We start from the raw sequence: 8972 nt of genomic DNA on the forward strand, positions 1-8972 counted from the left end.
CGTGTTACAAATATAAACATAATCAAAACATAATTGCATTACAGACTCGATTACAAATGCTAGACTATGAACTACTGACACACATGTACCAACAAATGTTGTTAGAGCATTCGTCAATCCAAATGATATCATGAGAAACTCGTAGTATCCATATCGTGTCCAAAATGTTGTCTTAGGGATGTCTGCCTCTTTCACTTTCAACTGATGATCACCATATCTAAGATCTATTCGGGAGAACCAACTAGCTCCTTGCAAATAATCAAGAGATCGTCAATCCATGGCAACGGATATCTATTCTTCACCATAAGCCTATCCATCTCACAGTAATCTATACACATTCTCATACTTCCGTCTTTCTTCTTCACGAACAACATTGTACACCCCACGAGGAAACACTCGGTATTATAAAACCTTTGCCCAGGAGTTCTTGAAATTGGGAAATTAACTCTTTCATCTTGGACGGTGCCAGGCAGTAAGGCGCTTTCGCGACGAGCTGTGCTCCTAGTATCAACTCTACCTGGAATTCTACTTCCCGTTCTGGTGGTAACCCCTGAAGGTCCTCTAGGAACACTTCTGGATAGTCACACACTACAAGAACATCTTTTATTTCTTTCATATCAACCGTAGCTTTAACAACATATGTCAGGTAAGAACTACACCCTCGCATTAACAAACCTTCGGCTTCTATCAACAAAATGACGTTAAGCCCTGAACTTTCTTTATCACTATGCACCGTCACCATACCACCGTCCCAAGACTTCAACCTTGTCATCTTACTCTTACACATTATCTGAGCTACAAACTCAGATAGCCAGTCCATTCCCAAAACTGCGTCGAACACTCCAACGGTTATAACTGAAAGAGTAGTGGGGAAATCACGCTCCTGATGTGTGAAAATGTATAATATAAATAAAGAACGAATCACAATTAAGCTTTAAATTTATAAAAACGAAAATCCTATAGAAACCACACAAAACCGGTAAGTGTACCGATCATAAATAGTATAGCATCAAAGAAGTCCGGATGTCGAACTCAAAGACACGTGAAAACGTTTATGATTAAAAAAACTCTAACCAAGACTTACCAAAATAATATTTATTTAATTTTTAAGATTTTATTTAACTACTTAAATTAATTTAACTAAACGAAAACGTTTGACAAAACACTTTTAGAAAACTTTGATTTAAATTCAATATGTAAAAACGTCTACCTAGGAATGAATCATGTTGACAGAAATAACAAGACAACGGATTGAAAATATTCAAGACACCGGTTATAAAAGATGACACAACCAAAACTTGTTTAAGAAAGTCAAATTACCTCTCAGTCTCTCTAACAAACTTTAACTTATTTTAGTTGATTTTTAAAGAACAAACCGGAAAAACAATTATTAACGTGTTCAAATATCGACTCACCTCTCGGTCTCCTCGACACACTATCCTAATGGAGACGAATACTATGCAACCAAGGATAGAGGAACAATTTAACTTAACCCAAATTAAACCAACTAATTGCACATAAACACTCAAACTTGACAAGACAAAAACCCGCTCTCGCGCGGTCTTAATTCTAACAAGTAAAAGCAATGAGACAATGTTACTTCTTATCACCTCTCGGTCTCAAAGAAGGTGTATTTTAATTGATTTTAGATGATATATTACCCACTTATCCCTACGGTTGTACTTCCCGCAAATAAACCCAAAACACCAAGTAAAGAGTTTAACAAGCAATCAATTAATCAAAACCGATTCAATGAACTAATGCAAGAGGATTATAAGCAATAACAAATAAAACACAGCCATCACACACAATCTAATTCATGGTTTAGTTAAACTTTACATCAATAATTTAAGTCTTGAACATTAACAATCCATTAAACAAGTTAAAACCATTCAACAATCATCTATCCTAGGTAGAACAAACAAGTTTAGCTACTCATCACTTTTGGACAGCCACAAACAATCAAAGTAAACATCATAAACATCAATATAAACATGATAAAACTCATTCAAGATCCAAACTCAATCAATAACAAGTCAATCTATCAAACAATTGCAAAACAATGTAAAACAAAAGACCAAATCAATCAAAGTTAAGGTTCTTGACAATAACTAAAGTTTATGAGTGTTTTACTTAAGAGTATGGCTGAGATTTGTGATGTATTGAAGCCCCTAGCTGCTGCCCCTGGTCTCCTTCTTCTCCCTCAGCCGTCACAACAGCCCCTGGCCGCCTCTTCTTTTCCTTTTTTCCTTCTTTTTTCTTGCTGCCGCCGGCTGGAAAAGCCGTCCGATCGGACTTAGGGTTATGGGGTTAGGGTTTTGATTTTCGGGATACATTGATCAAGAATGGCTGATTAATGATTATTTTAACTTAATATAATATTATATTAGGCTCCTAACTTGTGGGCTTGGACCGGGCCTTGATTAAACTTTGAAACTTTGACACTTAAACCCTCCAAGTTCTCTTTTTCTTGCCTTTTTTTCCACATCTTTCCATAACCTACACAAAACATTTCAACTTTGTGAAACTTTGCACTTAACCCCCTAAACTTGCATAAATTTGATATTAAATCATTAAAACATTATAAAATTGTAAGGAAATATAAGTGTGTTATTCAACACATCAGCTCCTCTAATTCTATCTTACAACTCTTAACCATTCACATAATTTTAACGAAAGTATAACTAGTGGTCTCAACCATAAAAGTCTCAGACACCCAACTTCTTCCTAGTGTTCTCCTTCCACATTCTCTATACCATGTAGCCTCATCCTTTCATGTTTTTTTCAATTAGGATATCTTGACAATCACCATTCTTCTCAATCATCTATACTTTCTTATCATTCAGTTCGTCACTCCCGATACCATCAAGTTCCATTATGGAGTTTAGCTATTGTAAGCATACGGTTGTCTTATCTTCGTTTTTTTTCATGTTGCTTCCACTTGGATTACCATTTTGGACAACCTTTAATGTTTCAGCGTGCATTGTTGTCATTAAAGTGCGAAAAAATTGAATAACTCCGTTAGTGTATTTGACTACAAGCTCCAAGTGTGATCCTTTTTCATTACCTTCTATAGTTGGAGTCCTTCTGCTTCGTATATCGTTATGTCACACATTCTTCAAAAGGGTGTCTGGTTGGCACGTGTCCTACCACAGTGTCCAGTACGACCTCCTCGTGCTCGTCCCTTTGCAACAGTCATCAATGTTTTCTCTAAGGAAGCACAAACGTTATCACTCCAGGAAATTTTAGCACATGATTTGTAAGATAAGAAGTTAATGATAATGGCCAAGTGTAATAAACTCTTTACATTTCTCCTCAGTTCCTACATACTTCCCTTTATGATTTCACTTGTGCTAGTTTCTACTTCTCACATAATCATGCAAACATACATATAACCTACATTCCATTCCCTAGCAATTAAAGCTAGCATACACACATTCTTCTCTAGAAATTAAGCTAGAACTCATACATTATTCTACTTTCATTTAACATGCATATACATAAATTTCTAAATACAGGAACTTAATCATGTACCTTACCGTTCTCGAGCTTGCTTGAGCGCATATGGGTTTCTTGAACTGGCATTTTCTTTCTCTTCTTATTTTAGTCTCATTCTTTGTTTGAGTATAAGCATATATGATGCTTAATTCTCTCGATCTTATGCTCTAATACCAACTTGTAAGGCCTCGTGCCCGGGTGCACTACTTTGGCGTTAGATTTACTCATAAACACAGTTCTAGTTATCATAGTGAATTAAAACTTTTTCGCGGAATATAAAAACATCAACCATTCACTACAAAACATTCTAATTCTTGTCTTTAAACATAACATAAAACATCATATTAAAAACATCATAGCACTTCTTCTTCAGATGATGTAACACCCTGGATAAAGCGGAAATGCCTAAGTGTGACGTACATATTGCTCAAAACACATGTGACACTATTAAGTGAAAATATTATCATTAAATAATTTATACGTCAAGTACACGAGTTTGTAACATGAAATACACGAAAAATACAAGAACAAATTAACAACTTGTCCGTTTATTAAAATATTCTAAGTTCTAATGTTTTCGCCATTATCCTTTAATAAGTGTACCTATAGCATACATATAAAATAAAGTATACTAATTGAATAGTTTGTGATTTCACACAAGTTTTGATATGAATATGTAAAAACATACAATTCCAAGAAACTTAGTGTAGTAATAGTGTAAGCAATGTCTTTTCCAATTGTTAACAACCAATTTACTCGGACCGGGGGTCCCCTTTCCACTCATAGCATCGAGGTCCCGAGTGCAAAGAGGGGCGTATGATCATACTTAATGAGGAAACCATGAGCACGTAATCTTTGAGCAAGTAAGCAAATAAACACACAAGTCCATGATAATGAATTGTAGTTTGAATATTTGAAGCGAAGTAAAACTAAGTATTTTAGTAGGATATGTATGCTACCCCCAAATATAAAAGCATAAAAACGGGTGTGAGAAACTCACCTTGAAATTGAAGTTAAACTTGAGATAACAACCGAAAGCGCGTTTAAAAAAATTGAAACGATCGAACCTCACAAACTATAATTAAAAAAGTAATACAAAATTTAAAGACTAACTATCGGGATTATAAAAGTTAAATAATAGTAGATTTAGGAATTAAGCATTATTTTTATATATATTTCAATAACGTATGGCTTATGGGGACTTGGGGATGTTTTATTTAAAGCTAGTTTAACAAAAATGAATTAAAGTTTATATAATCATTTGATGTTTATTAGTTAAGTAACATATGAAATATAATAATAATAATAATAATAATAATAATAATAATAATAAAAGTGGTCGTGATGGTGGTGGTGGTAATTCAATAATAATTCAAGTAAATTGCATGGGACATGTACATGAATATTTGATCTTGATTATGAATGCTTTAAATGAGTATGCAATACTACAAAAGTATAATTTCATAGAAATGATCACATTAAATACATGAAATGAAAATTGAGATTAATTAATAATACTACAAAAATATATAAATTTAAATAGAAACAAAACCGAAAATTTAAAACGGGTCGGGTTTTCGGTTTTGAAAACTAACGAATGTTACAGGATTCACAACTTTTATAAATTTCATCCTGAAATTAAAATAAAATAAACTTTTAAAAGAAAACAACTAGTACATGTAATTGTTAAAAGTTTTAACGTCTTTTATATATACATATTTAAATAAAAGGAATAACCCTGATCTTTGAATGAGGTGAAGATGCCCCAAATGGGAAATATGACAAGGACATTTATATATAGGATGTACCAGCGGCGTATCCGCCATGCCCTTATCATATTGCATTTGTCCCGTTTTTTCAAATCATTCCAAGTATCGAGTTATTGCACACAACCGTACTTATTATGTTTTTCATACGAGAACTTTAATAATTACGTGTCGACCCATAATTAACTCTACCGTCGGATGGTCCACATAGTTCGCCCCATTGTGTGGTTTTTAAACATAGCCATTATATAAAATAAATTTCCATATTGAATGTTAAAAGCAAGAATAATGAACTATCAAATTTAACAAAATTTATTGTTAGACCATTGAAATCAAGGATGCAACCATTGAAGTCTAAACAATGTAAACGATGTTTATCGAAGGTTCAAACAAAATAAACGAGATAATGAAAATAATGGATGAAAACAGTGATGTCATGAAAATCGTAGTATGTAGTTGAAATAACGAGGTCGAGAATAACGAGGTGAATAAATGTAGCATTGAGTCAATGAAATATAAGCAAGTAAATCAATAATGCATTGGATTCGAGAATAGAAATATCAAAATATCGAAATCAATTAAGTTTGTTTAATAAAAAGAAAATCTCCAATATCACATCAATGTGACTAAAGACTACATTGAGATTAACAAGCTACACAATTACGAAACATAAATACGTAAATTGATAACGTATTGAAATAAAATTAGATAAACGAAACTTTAATATCGAAATAGATTAAGTTCGTAGAAAGAAAAATTTTCAATAAACTATCAATATGGGTGACGAAAACATTGAGCTTATTAAAGTAAACAATCGAAATTTCGAGATTAAAATAAAGCATTGGTCTCAGTTTGATGTAATATTGAAATCAAAAGTAACAAAATGATTCGAATAAACATTGAGCAGAAAGAAAACCAACCAAATATGCAAAACAATTTAGTAAAAGTTAATATAAAGTCGACAAGCAACAAACAACCAAAGTCAGTTAAAAACTTCATAAATAACAATCGAAAGGTTTAGAAACATAAAATTAGTTTGATTATGTCCAAATAGAATATTATACATAAAAAAATATGTATGTGAAAAAGAAATTAAGAGGAACAAAACGAAACTTGTGATGCTTGTGGTATGAATGCTATGGTGAGGGCGGTGTCATGATTTCGAAACTGAAACTCATTGGCATTGACAAGAAGGGAAAAAGGATGATTTTGAGATTCGTTGAAGTTTATGAAATTTGATTGAAAAACGTGATACTTATATAATAAAAACACTTAGCTAGCGCTAAAGTTTGTGAAACTTTATAAAAGAAATAGCCTCAAGGGCTTAAAGTAAAATGTTTTATTTTATTTTATTTTATTTTATTTTATTTTAAAGATTTTCTTTTATATTGTAATATTAATGATAATAGTAATAAAACCATTTGATTTGACTTAATGCCTTTTTGAAGAAAATCAATTTGATTGAATGCTTGTTAATTAGCTATTTTAAAAATAATTGAGGATTTAAAATTTTAGGTGTAAGGTGTTCGTAAAAAATGAATGCGGAAAAACATGCACGAGTTAAAAAAATATTTAAGTTTGACGAGTATGAAAAGACTAAGAATTTGTGCAAGGCTACGAGTGAACTTCAAGTGGTCAGAGAATGCGGATTAAGGTTTTGCATTCCGGAAACAAGTTAGGCCTTCCGAAGCATAGTGGGCGTGTTTGGGCCACTATAATGGTAGCAGGCTTGAAGTGCGAGCATGTGATAAGGCATGTGGTTGGGATACAGGGTTGGGTAACAGGTCGTGAGAATAAATGAGTGGTGTTGAGTATGTATAAGTTCTTGGCAAGAGTTGATGGCTGAAACTACCACAATAGAGCATTTCGATATGGTGCGGTAATATAGTGGTAGGATTTACATATGTTACACCAAGTATGTGATCGCGTGCAAGACTTTGTGTTGACGTAAGTTTAAGTGTCCAGGAGTGGTGTTGGGTTTGGATTGGTTCAGACATAGTTTTGAATTTTACTATTGTTGGATTTTGGGTTATCATATTCGGGGTTACGGCAGACGATAGCATGAAAAAAATGGGATATCATTTTGCGGGCTGAATTTTGAGGACGACGTCGAGGAAAACAAGAAGACATGTGGTGAAACGTGAGTTATTCGCTTGACACGCAGCGTAAATATGAAATTTCGTATTAACAACCAAAAGAAACATCGAAATCAATCTATATAAATCATAGAAATAAGTAATTAAATAAAAACGAATTAAACAAACTTTGAAATGTCCATAAACCATCACGAATTTTCGTATTTCAATAAAAACCTCATAAATTTTGAATAACCATATGAAAAAAAAATATAAAAAACTTAATATAATTAGTGAAATCGAATTTAAAAAAATATCAAATGTTCATGTACCACCATGACTCTTCGTTTTCTAAATTCATACCATAAAAATAAATGGATAGATACAAATAAAGAAAACGAAATGAAAATCAACTATTCATGCATCACTATAACTTTTCGAATTTTCAATTTTAAATCATAATAGTAAATGAATACATAAATAAAATAAACGATTTGAAACTCGACTATTCATGTATCACCATGACTTTTCGAATATTCAATTTTAAACCATAATAATACATGAATATATAACTTAAATAATTACATTGAAACTCGACTATTCTCATATTACAACACAAAATCAAAATGCGTAATTAAATCGAACAGAAATCTGGATATTCGTGTATCACCACGACTTGGCAAGCTTTCAGTTAAAACACATGGTAAAAAATTGAGGGTCGAAGTCACACGTCGCATGAACCACCATGACTTGTATGACATTCTTAGTAGCGCAACCATATTCCTTTTCACAAAGAGGACATGGTCAAGTTGAAAGCTTTAAAGTTGTGATTCATATGGCATTGGGGTGGTATGTTTTGGCCTAATAAGTTTCATGCCATTTCCGAACTCTCCAGGTAAGCAATCGGGTCTCGCATCTGATTGGGATTTATGCGCATTGCTTAGGTTTCAATAACCTTGGTGTCAAGAGTTCAGAAAACAAGCACGATCCCCTTCCAATTACTACATACCCGCCACGTAGATTTGTCTTTCGTAAAACAAAAGTAAATCGATTGTTGAAAAAAATGTTTGAAAATATATGTTTTAGGCATAAGCCTTGGACTTGTGTGTGATGTTTGTGTACATGAGGCACAGTATAACAGCATTTGTATACATGAGACATAAACAAATAAATAATAACCAAATAATGTGCATTGAACAATCAAATAGTGCCCACATTATTTCTAATCATGAAACCCTAAATATATAAAAATAAGCTATAACCAACTAGAACACTACGTCTAATGTCTTATCTTATAATCACGGCTCTGATACCAATCTATAACACCCCAGATAAAGAGGAAATGCCTGAGTGTGACGTACAGATTACTCAAAATACATGTGACACAATTAAGTGACAATATTATCATTAATTAATTTAAACGTCAAGTACACAAGTTTGTAACAAGAAATATACGGAAAATACAACAATTTAACAACTTGTCCGTTTATTAAAATACTTTAAGTTCTAATATCTTCGCCATTTCATCCTCTACTAAGTGTACATGTACCATACATATAAAATAAAGTCAACTACATGAATAGTTTGTGAGTTCACACAAGTTTTGATATAAATACGTAAAAATTATACAATT

This window comes from Bidens hawaiensis, unplaced genomic scaffold (assembly GCF_021521415.1).
Source record: "Bidens hawaiensis isolate Kalapana, Puna unplaced genomic scaffold, B.hawaiensis_p1.1 tig00017131_1, whole genome shotgun sequence".
Lineage (NCBI taxonomy): Eukaryota > Viridiplantae > Streptophyta > Magnoliopsida > Asterales > Asteraceae > Bidens > Bidens hawaiensis.